The following is a 19,236-nucleotide window of genomic DNA, read 5'->3' as shown; positions in this document are numbered from 1 at the left end:
GTTCCAACATTTCTACGGAATCCAAACTGATCTTCCCCGAGGTCCGCTTCTACCAGTTTTTCCATTCATCTGTAAAGAATTCGCGTTAGTATATTGCAGCTGTTACTTATTAAACTGATAGTTCTATAATTTTAACATCTGTCAACATCTGCTTTCTTTGCGACTGGAATTACTATATTCTTCTTGAAGTCTGAGGGAATTTCGCCTGTCTCATACATGTTGCTCACCAGATGGTAGAGTTTTGTTAGGCCTGACTCTCCCAAGGCTGTCAGTAGTTCTAATGGAATGTTCTCTACTCCCGGGGCCTTGTTTCGACTTAGGTCTTTCAGTGCTCTGTCAAACTCTTCACGCACAATCATATCTCCCATTTCAACTTCATCTACATCCTCTTCCATTTCCATAATATTGTCCTCAAGAACATCGCCCCTGTATAGACACTCTATATACTCCTTCCACCTTTCTGCTTTCCCTTCTTTGCTTAGAACTGGGTTTCCTTCTGAGCTCTTGATATTCATGCAAGTGGTTCTCTTTTCTCCAAATGTCTCTTTAATTTTCCTGTAGGCAGTATCTATCTTACCCCTCGTGAGATAAGCCTCTACATCCTTACATTTGTCCTCTAGCCATCCCTGCTTAGCCATTTTGCACTTCCTGTCGATCTCATTTTTAAGACGTTTGTATTCCTTTTTGCCTGCTTCATTTACTGCATTTTTATATTTTCTCCTTTCATCAATTAAATTCAATATTTCTTCTGTTACCCAAGGATTTCTACTAGCCCTCGTCATTTTACCTACTTGATTCTCTGCTGCCTTCACTATTTCATTCCTCAAAGCTACCCATTCTTCTTCTACTGTACTTCTTTCCCCCATTCCTGTCAATTGTTCCCTTATGCTCGCCCTGAAATTCTGTACAGCCTCTGGTTCTTTCAGTTTATCCAGGTCCCATCTCCTTAAATTCCCACCTTTTTGCAGTTTCCTCAGTTTTAATCTACAGTTCATAATCAATAGATTGTTGTCAGAGTCCCTGGAAATGTCTTACAATTTAAAATCTGGTTCCTAAATCTCTCTCTTACCATTATATAATCTATCTGATACCTTTTAGTATCTCCAGGGTTCTTCCATGTATACAACCTTCTTTCATGATTCTTGAACCAAGTGTTAGCTATAAATGCAAAAACTCGAAACGATTTTTTTCATCCCATAATCTTTATCCGTTGTGAAAATCATCATCATCATCAGTTTTCTTCTATATTAGCAGGTCCTTTACCTCTCCGTTTTCTGCGATCAATTGCTTCCTTCTTAAAGCTGCTGTACGTTGTACCGTCCATCACGGCATCCAGTATCTGAAATCTCTTCCTTCCTCGCTTCCTTTTCCCTTCTACATAACCTTCTAAAACTGTTTTTATCACTCCATCATTCTTTCTTAATATACGCCCAATACAATTTCTTTTTCTTCTTTTTATTACTTCTAGTAACTGTCTTTTCTCTCCACTTTTCTCAGTACCTCTTCAGTTTTTACTCTGCCCATCCAACTTATTCTTTCCATCCTCCGCCATCCTCTACATCTTAAAAGCCTCCAGCCGTTTTCTGTCTTTCTTTCTTAAATTCCATGTTTCAGCGCTATGTAGAAGAACACTCCATACAAGACATTTTATGAGTCTCTTCCTGAGTTCTCTGACCAGATCGCTGCAGAAAATTCTCGTTTTCTTATAAAATACCTCTTTTGCCATTGCTATTCTTGTTTTAATTTCTGTGGTGCACCTCCAGTAAGTGCCTATCTTGCTTCCAAGATAGGCACCTGTTCTCGTATTTCTCCATTCAGCATAATTTTTATTTCGTTATTTCCTCCTAGTCTCACTACTCTTGTTTCCTTTGTGTTAATTTTTATTCAATAATTTTTTCCGTTAGCTTCAATGGTGTCCACCAAATCCTGTAATTCTTTTTCCCCGATTGCTAGAAGCACCATGTCATCAGCGAACCTCAAACACCCTACTCTTCTTCCTCCAATTTCTACTCCTTTGTCATCTAATGAGCAGTGATCAATCATATTTTCCAAGTAGAGGTTGAAAAGAGTAGGTGATCCCACAGCATCCTTGTCTTACTCCTTTTCCTAGTCCGATCCAGTTTGTACTTTCTCCTCTCACTTTAAATGAAGTTTTTTGATTTAGGTATATTGAGTTTACAAGTCTTCTGGTTTTCCAGTACACTCTATTTTCCCTCATTATAGTCGCCAGCATGTTCCAAACCACATTGTCAAATGCCTTTTCTAGATCGATGAACTACATATATAGGTCTCTTCCTTTTTCAATAAACCTTTCTCCCAAGATTCGTAGGAGCCCTGTTGCACCTCTGGTGCCCATATTCCGTCTAAACCCAAACTGCTTCTCGCCAAGAGTCTCTCCCATTACTTTTTCATGTCTTTTATTAATAATTCTTGACATCAGTTTGGCTGCATGTGAAATGTGGCTCATCGTCCTGTGCTCACCTCATTTCTTGGTTCCTTGTTTTTTCGGTAATGGAATCATTAGGGTGTCAGAAAATCCTCAGGCCATTCACCAATGGCATATATTTTATTTCATAACCTCAATATTTCTCTTATTTAATATTGGTTCAAGCATTTTAATATTTATCAGGTTACCTTCTATTCAGAAGGCTGTTGCGCTCAGCGACTGTTATGTTGACTTGTAAATAATAGATTTCAGCTATCAGTCGTTCTTTTTAAATTTTATTTGCAGATCTAGATCTGACAATAAAATTTAAAAAGGACGACTGATAGCTGACATCTATTATTTACAAATTTTAATATTTCTCCTGGTACCGTATCTGTACCTACCGCTTTGCCATTTTTCATTGCAGCTATTGCAGGCTTTACTTCTTCCATTATGATGGTTGGTCCTTTCTCGTCATCACTTACACTGTTGTGTGATTCAAGTTCCAGAGTTACTGGTTTGCGATTTGTGTCATATAGCTCTTTTAGATATTCTTCCCATCTCTGGAGGACATCGTCACGATCTTTGTACACGACCTCTTCATTTTTACTCAAAATTTCCATACTAGCACTTCCTGCTCTGTTTTGTTCCCATGTCATAGTCTTTACTCTGTTGTATAGTAAGTCGTATGTTAAGATACCATGGTTTAAAGTCTAGCTAAATGTAGTGAAACGTCCCCTTTCTGCATTTATACAAGACTGTGCTTAAACTGACACACAATATTTTTAGCGCAACGCAATCTGACTTTCAATAATCCCTACGAAAGAGTGGCCCTGACTAACATTAACCTATACCTTTCACAAATCACTTACCTCACAAAAATCTTCGTTACTCCAACTACTGAAATACAGCGAGCACCACTACTGCCAGCTAAATAAAAGATTCAAACTACGGAAGGCACTAACTACTGATAGGCATAGTTAGCAAATGAAAGATTTTAATAGAGAACAAACAATGTATTTACCTTAATAGTCATCAAAAGTCATAATTATATAGCAGTTAATGACATCCAGTCTTACAAATTTCAAAATTCCGCCATTTCTCTCCCCACATCCACCACTGCTGGCGGCTCACCTCCAACTGCGCAACGCTACGCGCTGTTCACATCCAGCTGCAGCTGCCCAACACTACAATGGCAGACAACAATGCAAACTAGCCACAGACTGCACACAGCACAGCCAGTGACTTTCATACAGAACGCCACGTAACGTTGCCAATAAGAAAACATAAACAGCCTACTTACATAGCCCCCATGCTCCCCACAAAAAATTTTACAAATTGTTTTGGGCAGTGGCCAAAAATGATTTGATAAAATCTTTCATAATTACAATAACAAAGAAATCAAAGGCACACACTTATTGACACAATGTTGGTCAAAAGCTAAAATTTTCTCACAGTCCATAAAGACAGTCCTGATCGTTCATCACAGTAAAATAGCAGTGTTTTTCTCAAAGTCTGAGCAGTAGAAGAAAATGCACACGGAAGTAGTGGATTCCGTGCAGTCTTGAAGAAGTAGTGTTGTCCTTCCAACGAAAAGACAGTGCTGACTCTTGACATGCAGACAGGTAATGGGCCACAACAGAGCAAACCCACCACAGAGTCAGTCGAAGTTTTGAAGAATATTGGTATGTAGGTCATCACAGAGTAGACCCACTGCAGTCCTGGTAGAAATAATGGTAATGGTGGGCCATCAAAGATGCAGACCCACTGTAGTCCTTGTAGAGACGGCCAGCAGCCATCTGTTGCAACTGTGCAGGTGCACAATCACCATCGAAGAGTCTTGCGGACAATATAGCAAGTCCGTAAACCACCACTTGTGCACTCACAAAGTTTTTGAAATTGTCTTTAGAACCAGCAATGCTGTTATCCAGTCCCGTGCTGAATTGTTAACACACATGCAAACACTAACAGTCCCTACTTCTCACATGTTGTCCATATACTATGACCAACAGAAACGTGTGCAGTGAAATGTAACTTACAAGTTACTTAATTTGATGAACTGGTGTCAATTACAATTTTATAACATAAGAATACAATAACAAAGGTACAAAATACATCATTAAAAACATAATAATACAGATAACATTTGTAGTAATACAGGCTTTACAAAAGAATAGAAATAGACATATACATCAGTGTTACAAGAATTATGACATAAGTAAATACATAAAAGATCAGAATAACTTTTGAAACATCAACTTCACGCATGAGCATTAAAACACAACACAATAAATAATGCCTAAACATCTTTACAAAGAAAATATCATATTATCAGAAAAATTCTACAACATTACTCTTATTAGCTAAACACATTAAGACAGGAAAACTCGTTCTCTCATATAGCCTACCCCATCTTAAGCTAACGTAAATCTACTGAGCTCAGATGCTAAACTAAGGAACGAGGCAATGCAGCAGCACAAAACAATTAACACAAACAACAATGATAAAAAAATACAAATTGGCAAAGTAAGCAACAATATTACAACTAATATAAGGCAATGAGCAGCAAACAAGAAAAATAAATCAGTAGTAAACTGGCTTAGCAGAGTAACACAAAGTCAAATTCAGTAACACTATGCCAGGCAAACAGCAGCAGCAAATGAAATAACTTATATCTAAACATGACATAGCTCAAGCAGAAAAAATATTACATTAAAGACAACAATGCAGACAAGGGAAATGTATATTCACATCTTAATGTCTATGTATTTAAAGTGGTGCACCACAACTTATTCTACAAACGAAATTACCAAGTACTTGAAAAGAAAATTATAGATGCAGTTACTGTTATTAGTCCCTTCTTATTGTTCTTTCCATTCCAAGAGCTCCTTTTTCGAAGAATATGGATCAGAAAATAATTATTTAATAGATCTGTTGACAGAAAGTGTTCACATTATCAGATGCATTTAAGTTTATTTTACAAAACCAATGCTGCAACACAGCTGGAGACCAGATATTAAACAAAATGAGCAATCTCTCAACTAGAAAGACAATAGATGTAAAATGTTTCTCATCATTTCATTAGGCATTTTAGTAAATATCATAAATTAAGAGCTCCACAGTATAATCATATGTTTTCAAGTTTGAGGGTGTCGTATTTACGATGCTTTCTACAAAGGAATGTCAATAGCGAGGATAATGGCCCCCCCCATTTTTTTCTCCACCTGTGCCTCTGAAAGGCACACACTAATGGCTTTTTTCCAGGCGTCTGACACAGCTGGCCGCTCCAAACGCATTACGTCAAGGTCACTTGGCTTTCTTACCGAAATATTTACGACACCAGTTTACACTACAGTGACAGTCTCATATAAAAATTTCACAGGTCGAAAATTTGCGTTGCAAATGTGTAGAAACAAAATCCAATGAATATAACAGTGTTCAAAAGGTTTTCGTCGGCATTGCGATACATTCGCGCATTTACACATACATTTCATAACTCTTAAAGTACGATTCTTGGTTTCCAACATCCTTTTTCACAAACCAGAGTCCCTAACCACTACTCATTATTCCTTACCTTATTCGTCGTCACTTCTTCAATATTTCATCATAACAGATACGTAGCATAATCAGATAACTCATATAGCATCAGCTTATTGATCATAAACATACTGCAACAGCATAATACACATAGTCATCGTAATAATAACATCCTAACACCTCAGTCAACTCTCAAAATCGTCGTAGCTTCCTCCAATAACTTCAAAACCTAAAAAAAATTCTCTGCTCATTTCAATAGTGTCATCTACCTCAAACATACTTTAAAATCATGCTCCCTTACCAAATACATCATTCAAAGCTCTCATAGTATCACAATGGTTCAGAAAAAATATGAACAGTTCACAAAGTACAGACAAAATACAATTTCATAAGTGTGAAGTTACCCAACTGTGTAATTGCGTAAACATGTGTCACTGATGTAGTAAAAAAAATGTTTAGCTCTCAGTTAAATGATCAGATAGCTGTGTAATTTGTGCGTTAGAGAAATATGATACCGATGTGTAAAGTTGTATAAGCAAATACCATATTAGCTAGGGCTCCTTGTGCTTGCCAAACACATGGTACACAAAGTAAGCGTGTACCCCCATGAGGATTAATGTAATTATACCCTCAGGTGTTACAGATTACAGGAATGGAATGAAATTTATCACGGAAAACTTTCTTTGTAATTCAAAAATCTTTAAAAATAAATGTTTTAAGTACAAAATTAATCACTAAAATGCGTGTCCTGTAGCGCTAAATATGCGTCTTGCTGCAAGATAATTCTGTTGAAGTGTCGTAGTTATCGTCCTCTGTAAGCAAAGTTCTGCTGAAGTCAATGTACTTACCTCATGATCAACAAAAGTGAAATGCTTTGCGTATAGATATCTTAGTTATTACGCTTATTCCCATGATGAAGAAATTACTGTGCTGTAACGTATTGTTGTGCTATGGAAAAGGCAGTCTCATTGTAGCTATACCACAAAATATACTACTAAAACATGTTTTACTTTCCAGAATAATACAGAAAAACCGGGCAGATATAAAACAGAAACACCGCAAAAGCAACATTGTAATTTGTCACTCATTAGTAGCGTCGTCATACAATCGTGTAGCTATCACATAAACTAACCACTGTGTCATCTGGTATCTCACAGAAAGTACTTTAAATCCAGAATGTATTTTCAAGTAAACCAAAATGTTGCATTAAAATCTCATTAGCAGTACTGGTAAATGTCCTAAGTATCTGAGCCTTATAGTCGTTAGGTAATCATGCAACTGACAAGCAAGAATATACACACACAATAACACTGTGTCGTCTGTTCACAATAACAATGCATTCGTAATTTCTGTTAAAATAAATTCTCTTGGTTCTTGACTGGATAGTCAACTATAAAACATAGTTGCATGTTAACAGTTTATAAGATTGAAAAAGAGCACTAGTAACGTGAAGTGAAAAATTTTATAGCAAAGACCAAGTTAAAAAACAGATTATCTCTCAATAAACAGTTTTACATGTGAAAAGTGGTGCAATCCTTTACCCTTCCTAGTACACAGAGTTTCAGCTTGAACGCAATTATCATGCGGTATACGTCGGTAAGGAATACTAAACTTTTTCTCAAGGTTAGTGTCTATGTTATTTTTCTCTGAGCCAGCCGGCGCACGCGGCTGCCTGCGGTGCGAGTCATTGTCTGTCTCTTTGTTGGCGCGCGTCGTTTTTGGGATTAGGAGACCTAACTTCTACAAATTCACCTTGACGAGAAGGCCCTGCCTGTTTGAAGCTCGCCAGTTCTGATGGAATTCAGGTCTGTCGTTTTGTCGGTAGTTTACACAGTTTCTTTCTTGTCGGTCACGTGGTGGAGAATTTCTCCCTGAATCGTAACTGTGCGCTGAACTGTTGCGTCTGAAATTATTCTGTCTCTCTTGATAATAATAGTGTCTGTTTCTATGGTTATCTCTGTCATATTCATTACTACGGAAATGCGATCTTTCTCTGTAACTATTATTCTGCCAGCGGTTGTCATAAGGGTGGTGTCTGTTTTGGTCACGATTTGTGTTGTGAGAATAGCCTTGTCGTGTCCATTTATTATTTCTGTCATCACGGAAATGTGGCGGATGTGACCTGTAATTGTTGTTTTCATGTTTTCGCGTTCCGCGATTGTCAGTGTCAATTTCTAATTCTTGTAAGAGTCCCTGAAAGCTTCAATGTCGTCTTTGCAACGTCCTGCCAAAATAATATGTCGTAAATGTTCAGGCAGTTTGATTAAGCAAATGCGGATGAGTTCTGAATGGCTGTATGGGCTTGAAAGATATTGATTCTTATGCAACATGTCTTCAAAATATTTGACAAGACTGGAAAATTCAGATTGTTCAAAGTGTTTCATCATCATGATGCTATGTTTTACTCGGTCTTGTGTAGCTTGAGACCAATATGCTGAGAGGAAGGCATGGTAAAATTCTCCTTCACTGTGACAATCGTGAATGACCGATCGCATTCTTACAGCTGGTTCATTCTCTAAGTAGCCACACATAAATTCTAATCTGTGCTCTAATGACCAGTTGGGAGGAAAACAATGAGAGAATTGATGAAGCCATGCTTGTGGATGAATGTCGTTGCCAGAATTCTTAAATGTTTTGAATTTACGTGTAGAAATGAACAGCTTATAGTCAAAATCATCATGTCGGCGAGTCACATGTCGGTCATTGTTACGTCGTTTCGGCGGTTCCATCTCAAAATTCGGTGTGCCTTGCCAATTTCTTTCATAATTTCTGAAGTGACCTGTGTTATTATTTTGTGGTTGTTCCGTATTTCTAAGTCCCTCTTCCCGTATTGGAGCGCGAGTGGCCTCTGAAATACGTAATTCTTGTATTACCTGAGTTAGCTGATCTTGTACTTCCGGATTTCTCTTTGGTGTTGCGTATCAATTTGATTCTGATTTTGTTTGAATTTTCTAATTTGTTCACACTCTTCTGTGTCATTAAAGACTGCCGGTTTTTGTGTCATTCAGATTATCATCTACCTTCGTAGATAAGTTAGTGAACTGATCCGAAAGTTTGGCTACTTTCTCCGATAGTGAACACATTTCCTCAGTGTGTTTTTCTGAACCAAGTTTCAGAGTGTCCATTTGTGTTGAAATCGAATCTACTGTGTCCTTTAAGTTTTCTTGAGTTTTTGTAAGTTGCGTAACCGAATCGGTAGATGCAACTGAGTCAATTTTAGCCCACAAGGTCTCATGATTTTCACGAACAATGGTTTGCAGTTCTTTTATCGCTGCTTCGTGATTCTGTAATGCATTTTCATGCCGCGAAAAAATAGGTTGAAAATGCTCACAATTTTGTGTTTTTACGTCGTTACAGACTTTTTGACATTTCGATTCAATTTTATGTAACTCAGTAGTTAAATCTTCATTTGTTTGTTCAAGCGTGGTGTGAAGATTTTGTTCCATTGCGTTAACTGTTGCTGTGTTTGTCTCTGGTGTTGTTCCATTGTGTCTAACTTTTGAAGCTTTTCCTGTGTTTGTCTCTGATTTTGTTCCATTTGTTGCATTAGCTGTAATAACAATGCATTAGTGTCTGGAATCTGTTCCTCTGCGCTTTTCGGCAATGCATTTGCACCGGCAACATTCACATTTTGACAAGCAGAAAATGTGTCTTGACTTATTTGAGAAAACGGTGAGGACGCAAAACCTGAATCTATTTGCAAAATTGTGTCCTATCATTTCGGGTTCCTGAGGCGAGCTATTGCCGACCGATCGATCGATAATTCATCCCTGTTCGCTAACTGTTTCACTGCCTACGCCATTGTTTACCGCCCGCTCCATTTCCCTATGCACAATTACCAGATTACTATGTTGAACATTAGTTAATTCATTACACGGTGGCGCTAACACACTGCTTTCGTCTTCACTGTCATTTCTCAGTTTACTTTGGAGCCTAGTATTACGTTTTTCACACGCCATTATTGTCAGAATATTTCACACGACAGCACAGAAAAACACAATTTGAAGAGCAAAAATAAGAGAACACATTAACATAGCACTGAAAATAATATCTAGTTAATTGCAAGCGCAGCTGCGAAATACTTGCTGCAAATCTACATGCATGCCACAACTGTTTTACTGTACAACAATGAAAAACTACAACTACAAAGGAAATTCTCTCTAAACAAAAGTTACACCAATTACACAAACTACAAGAAAAAAATCAGAAGATTCCAGTGAGGTATCCTCGGCTAAGGGTCGACATATGAAACGTCCCCTTTCTGCAATTATAGAAGGCTGTGCTTAAACTGACACACAATATTTTTAGCTCAACGCAATCTGACTTTCAATAATCCCTACGAAAGAGTGGCCCTGACTAACATTAACCTATACCTTTCACAAATCACTTACCTCACAAAAATCTTCGTTACTCGAACTACTGCAATACAGCGAGCACCACTTCTGCCAGCTAAATAAAAGATTCAAACTACAGAAGGCACTAACTACTGATAGGCATAGTTAGCAAATGAAAGATTTTAATAGAGAACAAACAATGTATTTACCTTAATAGTCATCAAAAGTCATAATATATATAGCAGTTAATGACATCCAAACTTACAAATTTCAAATTTCTGCCATTTCTCTCCCCACATCCACCACTGCTGGCGGCTCACCTCCAACTGCGCAACGCTACGCGCTGTTCACATCCAGCTGCCGCTGCCCAACACTACAATGGCAGACAACAATGCAAACTGGCCACAGACTGCACACAGCACAGCCAGTGATTTTTATACAGAGCGCCACGTAACTTTGCCAATAAGAAAACATAAACAGCCTACTTACAGTAGCACGTAAAATTCGTTTTTATGCACACAATACTTGACCCGAGCACTGGCACCACCTATCCTCGCTATTCCTGAACACAACTGGAATGCTATGGAATGAAACGATCTCCACTCCTGCAATTGAAGACATGCGCAGAAAAGCGGGCTAACCCAAAATGTAAAAATTTGAAGGTAAGTGCTGCCATCTGTCGCCGAGTACGAGAAGTATCAAAACTGACACTGGTTTAACTCCTAAATGATAAAGCACAGAGAATTTTTGCGTTTCGTTGGATATGATTTCTGTGATATCAAAAACGGGCTAATGTTCCGTTACATTTCAGCTTCCTTCTAGTGGAAAGAAGTGAATAGGTGAGTCGCAGGATAGCCAACATTGAGCCAAATGGTAAACAGGCGACAGTTAATTAAATGACATTTGGAAATATTTGGGGACAGTAGTAGATCATATTGCAATAAATAAAAGTACGAGGGTGGTTTGAAAAGTTCTCAACGAAATAGAAAAAAAGTACTTATGTCACTGAAACTTTTTTTATTTTTCAATGTAGTCTCCTTGTAGATTAATGCACTTGATCAAAAGATGTTCCAGTGTCTTGATCCCACATCGAAAATGAGTTTCCTCGAGGCCAGAAAAATAGTTGTCAACTCTGGCTATCAGTTCTCCGTTTCAAGTGAATCTTCATTCACCAAGAACAGCTTTCTGTTTTGGGAAGAGATGGAAGTCTGACGGAGCCATATCAGGTGAATAAGGAGGATGTGGTAACAATTCATACCTTAGTTCTTGTAATTTTGCCATGTCGATGGCACATGTGTGTGGGCGCGCATTGTCTTGATGGAAGATGACTTCCTTCCTTGTTAAACCTGGCCTTTTTTCGCGTATATTTTGGTGCAATTTGTTTAGGAGGTTAGCGTAGTATTCTCCAGCAATTGGTTGCCCAGTGGGGATCCAGAAGACTGATGCCATGACCTTTCCCGCCGAAGGAATTGTCTTTGCTTTCTTTGGTGGTGGAGAATCAGCAGGTTTCCACTGCTTTAACTGTTGTTTTGTCTCTGGGGTACAGCAGTGCACCCAACGTTTATGTGTGTTCATAGACCGGTGCAAAAAATCGTGTTAGTTTCTTCTAAAACGGGCCAAACATTGTTCCGATATGTCCATTCACATTTGTTTCTGATCCAGCGCCAAGAGTCGTGGCACCCATCTTGCAGATAATTTTTTCATTTCAAATTCTTCAGTTAAAATGTGATATACCCTTTCAGATGACGTCTGGCAAGCTTGAGCAATTTCACTCACTTTCAATCAGCAATCCTACATGACCATTTTGTGCACTTTTGCAATCATTTCTAGAGCAGTGACACATCTTGGCCGAACACTACACGGATCATCATCTAAGCTCTCCCGACAAAATTTAAGTTCTTTTGTCCACTTGGCAACAGTTCAGTATGAAGGAGCAGAGTCCCTCAGTGTATTCTGGAAATCAGCATGAACGTCCTTTGCTTTACGAAATACTTAATCGCTGCTCGAATCTCGATTTTTTTCCATCTTCGCAAATCACTATGCGGGAACAACAACAGAGCCACGTCATCGCCACAGGTCTCTTCCAAGAGCACTGACGTGGCACATGTTTACAGGCAACAGTCCAATGAATATCACGAGAACAACTCGTTGCGCTAGGGCTGACCTCTCGTGGTGATTCCGAGAACTTTTCAAACCACCCTCGTATAAACACTAAACATAATCATTGTGTGATGTGTAATATCAATCACTTTATGAAACATGTTTAGAGTGTTTGAAGTGTTCAGTCGGCACATTCTGTACAGAATACAAATAGTGAACGTGGTGGATGTCGAAATGGGAAACGTTGACGAAATTGTGAGAATCAGTGGAAATTATCGAACGAGAAAGTATAATCCACAGAACTGGCGTAAAAAAGTTTACAAGAAGAAGCGAAACAGTGGTAAAGAGTACACTAGTTACAATGGTGTAGTGAAAAGGGCAAACTCACAAGGTTCATATAGTGCCTGTGCGAGAAAATGCTCTGATGTTGTGCCTGCAGATACATGTGAGAAGTTGTTTCGTGATTTCTGGAATTTAAGAAGGAAAGATCTTCAAAATTATTGTGTATCTGAATGTTTAAATATGAATCCTGTCAAGTGGGGGTATATTGATTATCCGGAGATGAGCAAACGGCAGATAATCAAAATCTGTATGGTTCTTGTAGGTGAAGCAGACGTTTAGATTTGTAGATTTGTAATAAATCTTTTCTAGCAATCTTCACTATAATAAATGGACACTTATCCCGTGTGAATCAACAAAAGAAAATATTTGGAACTCCTGTAGTACGTTTCTGTATTTCAGAAAGCAACAAAACACTAGACGTATATTGCCAATGATAGATTTATGTGCAACATGGCATTTATTTCCTTTTAAGGTGGATAAGCAGGGGAGACATAACATTCACCCAAATAAATGCAGTGAGGAGGACCAGTAATTTGCACGGACTCATATAATTAGTTCTCCTAAGCAGTCAAGTCATTACTCCAGGAAAAGAATCCCAACATGAGGTATTTGTGACCAGAACTAAACAGTAGCAAGATGTGTAGTCTTTATCAAGGTAAGTGCAAAGACAGCAACAAAAAACCTCTCAGCCTTGGTACTGTAACAGTTCTGTCACTAAATATAACTGGGTTTTCCCTTTTGATGTTAGTCAATTGCCAGGATGAGCATTACTGCAAAGGGTATTTGATTCTAAAGCATTCTGTCAGGGTGAAAATACTAAATTAATTAATTTTTCTCTCTTAACAACATGTGGGCAGGGTGGGTTCTTCCTTGGCTTGGGTATGAGGTAGAATGAAACAGCATTTTTACATAAGATAACTTTTATTGAAGATTTGTACAACTGTTTCCTTACTCGATGTACTGGCTCGGAGAGTGGCAGCTGTGTCATTTGCGAAGCCTTCTGCTGCGGCAGCAGCAGCGTCTGATTACGCGTGGTGGTGTGTATCCCGCATCGCCGTCTCGCCCAATTGACTGGAGACGCGCAGCGCGAGTTGGCCCATTTAATTATTGCGAGCGAAGTCGTGCATCGGATGGTGATACCTTGGATGTGACGTCCCAGTGTTTCTCTTCTCTAAGCGGCCACGTGTGTTGTGCATCGGCCAGTGGAGCGGCGCGGCAGGGGAAGGCCAGTGTCCCGGACTCGAACAACGGACTCCTGCTTGCCAGTCTTTGGCTGTCAGGTCTTCATCCCAGCTCACAGGTGACTGCTGATGTGAGGCCGTCTCCTTCCCGTCCTCACGAGTCACCCGGGTACGTAAAAATCAGACTTCAAATACCTTTTAACTTCTGTCTTTCGGCACCGAGGCTGCTGCTTGCTATTCCATTACAGCGGCGGACTTGGTGCGTCTGTGCATGATGTAGTCTCTTCTTGCATGACGGTCTTCAGCACCGAAACTGACTGAAAACTACTGCTACTCTTCTTCACTTCTCTTCCTTCGGCTGTCGGGCCCACTGCGTCTCACGTATTTATTCACTTCAGTTCACTGGAGGTGAACGACTTCATGGTCATTGGCTCGTCTGTCACGTTGAAAAGCTTCTCGAAGAATCTTCTTAACGTCAGAAAACTCCTTTGATCACATGTGACGACTGAGAAACACGTGAGCTGGTCATTGCCTCTTCTGTCACGTTGATAAGCTTCTCGAAGAATCTTCTTAACGTCGGTCACTGGCTCTTGGAATGTAGGCGAGGGCCTTTGATCACATGTGACGACTGAGAAACACGTGAGCCGGTCATTGCCTCTTCTGTCACGTTGATAAGCTTCTCGAACATCGGTCATTGGCTCTTGGAATGTAGGCGAGGGCCTTTGCTCACATGTGACAACTGTGAAACACGTGATCCAGTCGGGTGATGCCCTGACGGCTGAATCGACAGCGTCCGCTTATGTGGAACTTGCTGACTTCACGGTCATTGTCTCTTCTGCTCTGCTGTTCTGCCCGCTGTTTGCCAGTATGTAACTCTCTAAACTAAACCAAGTTTTTAATTTATATTCGAATTTCTACTTCACTTTGATTTCACTAATTTATTTACTTAAGTACCACTCTACAGTACCTATCGTAAAAGGTTTCGTCAGGTTTTCAATGCTGGCTTTGTAAAACCAGAAAGTGACACATGTCAAGATTGTGCTCACATTAATGTGCAAATTTCATCTAAGAAACACAGTCAGAAAAGGAAAGAAGTAGACGCAAAACTGAACTTTCATGTTAAACAGGTTAGTGCTGCCTATCAAAATCTGAAAACGAACTCAGAATCTTCAAAAATCAATAACTCTGTAATGGTCATTGCTTTCAACATGCAACAATGTCTGCCTACACCCCAGATATCTGTAGGAATCGCGTTCCATAAACGCCAGCTCTGGTCATTTAATTTCTGCATTAATTTATTTAATAATGATGCAACATTGTTTATGTGGTCGGAGGAAGTAGCAGGTGGGGGGGGGGGGGGGACCGGATGGCATTATTTCATGTCTTATCCAGTATATTACAGTATCTGCTCCTGACAATGTACGTCACCTAATTTTGTATTCTGAGTCTCGCTTTGACTAATATAAAAACTTCTCTTTGGTTAGCTTCTGGATGTACTTTTACACAGTCATGGAGATTCACTGCTGTGGAACATAAGTATCTAGTGCCTGCTCACACGTATTTATCCCGTGACCGTGATTTTGGGTTAACTGCGAAAAAGAAAAGACAGATATCTTTCATTTATATTCAAGAGCAGTGGATGGAACTAGTTGAAACAAGAATAAAGCAATCTTTGAATGTTATAAAAATGATAGGTAACATGTTTATTCCTGTAAAACTACATCTTTATAAAGCATAAAGACGAACACTAAAGCCGGCCGCAGTGGTCGTGCGGTTCTAGGCACTTCAGTCCGGAACTGCGGGACTGCTATGGTCGCAGGTTCGAATCCTGCCTCAGGCATTGATGTGTGTGATGTCCTTAGGTTAGTTAGGTTTAAGTAGTTCTAAGTTCTAGGGGACTGATGACCTAAGATGTTAAGTCCCATAGTGCTCAGAGCCATTTGAACCATTTGAACGAACAGTAAGTGAATCTTGGCAGAATACTTTACTAAGAAAACATGTTTGAAAATTATAAAAGACCATCTTCTTAAGATTTTCTTTAAATGTATGTAGGTAGTACTGGGAATTTTGATAATGTAGATATTAGAAAAAAACAATTACCATGTAGGCCTCTCATTACTGAAGTAACATTTCCCCTCAAACTTAATGGCCCAAGACTTATAAAACCTGCCAAGCTAAAGGATTACAGCACTTATTAAATTACAGGAACTTTAAAGTTGAAAAATTCTTTGAACTATTAATGTCGGTGATTGTTTGATATCACTGTTTGTTGTTAATGATGTTTCGTGTGGTTTTTTAAAGAATAAATTGATCTTTAAAACCTACACAATGTTAAGATTAGAAAACCACTTTTTACTGCAGGTAATGGTGATTTGTAATTGCGGATGGGTGATAATTTACGAAACAAATCTTCACATAATATTGTTCTTTATTAATTAGTGTTTTTCATGAGATGTTGCATTGTAAAGGATATGACATAACAGGAACATTAAATGGTTCATCATGTACGAATTTGTTTTTAAAAATGCGATTAATGTAATTAAATATATTTTTTCCATCCTCATTAACAACAGCTCCTTTTCCTCCATTCTAAATACTGTGCGTTAGACCGTTTCTCCACACATGTTCTCAGTTGTCTGTAATTACCGGCTGTTGTGCGAATATTTGTGAGCATAGCTCCTCATCAGTGGTAAGCTGTTTGTGTACGATACAGTCGCTGCCTTAATGTTGTCTAGCTCCATCTGAGAGTGATTTGATGCTCAAGTATGCCCCGAAATGGTTCATCATGTACGAATTTGTTTTTAAAAATGCGATTAATGTAATTTAATATATTTTTTCCATCCTCATTAACAACAGCTCCTTTTCCTCCATTCTAAATACTGTGCGTTAGACCGTTTCTCCACACATGTTCTCAGTTGTCTGTAATTACCGGCTGTTGTGCGAATATTTGTGAGCATAGCTCCTCATCAGTGGTAAGCTGTTTGTGTACGATACAGTCGCTGCCTTAATGTTGTCTAGCTCCATCTGAGAGTGATTTGATGCTCAAGTATGCCCCGAACGATTCTCCTTTTTCATCTACATGTGCTGACCACATCAGTTCCACATTCGCGCTAGTGCTTTATTGAAATGTATTATGAAGAGAATATACTTTTGGTGCTAACAGTCGATACTACGAGTTACCCTTAAAAACCTATATATCGCAGTGGAACCTAACACTTCATTTAATATTTCGACTGCTTTGAGGTTGTTTTCCACCTCTTTCTATCTTGCGTAACGTGCTCGACAATTTAGTTTATATGTTCCAGTTTTTGGATTCCTTTATAACACTTCCGTGTCAGCCTACATAATCCCAGACTCTTTTTATAGCCATTATTCTGTCAAGAGTTTTCTATAGGCTTCTTATTCCAAATATACTTCATAATGACTCATTTCATGCTTTTAATGTCCGCCTGCATAGCTGGGTGGTAACGTGCTTGCCTCTCGTGCAGCGGTCCTGGGCTCGATTCCGTTCTGGGTTGGAGATTTTCTCCTCTCGTAGACTGGGTGTTGTGTTGTCATCATCATCATTTCATCCTCATCACCGGCACGCAAGTCACCCAATGTGGCGCGACTGAAATAAGACTTGCACTCGGCGGCTGAACTTGCCTGGATGGAGCCTCCGGGCCAACAATGCCATACGCTCGTTTCATTTTTTCATGCTTTAGTTGCATAGAGTTCGTTATTCGTACGTCTATCTGAGAAATGAGAAAGAGGTACTTCAACAAACTGAACGCATCGCATGGTCCTCGCTATGACCAATATTTCTCCACTGATACGTGTAAAAGAAGATGCAAGTCCACTACGAATATTCATATTGTGGAGCCAGGGAACATCAGCACATGTCCATAGCTTGCTGTCGACGATCTCGCCACCTGGATGATCATTCTGAAACTTTCTATTCTTTGTACCAGGCCTGGCATAACTGTCTTTACTATAAACAATCCTGTTGGCGGGACATCCGCAACTGGGGATTATACCAGAGGTTGGAAATACCGCTTCAGTTGTGAAGTTCTTCTTAATATCACACGACCGGTTTCGGGCTCTTATAGGCCCATCTTCAGGTGTAGTAACTTGGTGCTGTGGCCCCCGAGCGCTGCGGTGGACGCCTGGAAGTCTGGGAGTCTTCTGCGCTCATAGGTAGCGCATCGCGCCTAGTACACGTCCACCGCGGCGCTTGGGGGTCACAGCACCAAGTTACTACACCTGAAGATGGGCCTATAAGAGCCCGAAACCGGTCGTGTGATAATAAAAAGAACTTTACAACTGAAGCGGTATTTTCAATCTCTGGTGTCTTTATTATCTCGTAATTGTAGTTTAAATGCATAGAGTGAACTTCCTTCGTTTGTATCAGCTGTTTGTTGTACACTCAATGTTCTTACATTTATGGGTGTTGTGTGTAACGTACTGTAAGACGTTACCTCATTTATATACATATTATTTCTTACGTATTACTTCTATTCATTTGGTGTGTAGCTCTAAAACCGAGCGAGGTGGCGCAGTGGCTAGACACTGGACTCGCATTCGGGAGGACGACGGTTCAATCCCGCGTTCGGCCATCCTGATTTAGGTTTTCCGTGATTTCCCTAAATCGCTCCAGGCAAATGCCGGGATGGTTCCTTTCAAAGGGCACGGCCGACTTTCTTCCCCGTCCTTCCCAAATCAGATGAGATCGATGACCTCGCTGTCTGATCTCCTTCCCCGAAACAACCAACCAACCATCTAGCTCTAAAACATAGGCATTTCTCTTGCAGATTTGTGCCACACTGAAATCAGACACTGTGCGAGTGCAAATTGGGCAGCATTTGCGGGCAGGCCATATAGAATGCCCGACAAAAGAAGCGAAGTACCCAGAAGACATGGTCGGATGTCATCGTAACATCGTGCACGTACACTTACCAGGCCTACTATTTTATATGCGGGGCATGAACAGCGACAGATGTCGTGTATTCGAATGAGACAGCGCTATCAGCACCTGACTGAGTTTGAAAGAGGTCGCATTATGCGTCTCCATTTGCCCACCTGGTCGAATCGTGCAGTATTCAGTTTTGTCAGGCATTCGAATGAGACATCGGCTCAATATTGGACTGCATGGGAACGTGAGGGCATACATACTCCTCGTCAGTGTTCCCCTCTATTCTACTCAACCACCACTGTAATGTGCACTATGCACATCGTAAACTCTTCACAGTTTCGCCTTCCATCAGAGAACAGTATCGCATAAATTCCAACATTGTGTCGTTCCGCATCATCGGTCGAAACCAGCAGTTGCCAGGGTGGC

The sequence above is a fragment of the Schistocerca americana genome, chromosome 8 (genome assembly GCF_021461395.2).
Source record: "Schistocerca americana isolate TAMUIC-IGC-003095 chromosome 8, iqSchAmer2.1, whole genome shotgun sequence".
NCBI lineage: Eukaryota > Metazoa > Arthropoda > Insecta > Orthoptera > Acrididae > Schistocerca > Schistocerca americana.
This window is presented reverse-complemented; position numbering follows the sequence as displayed.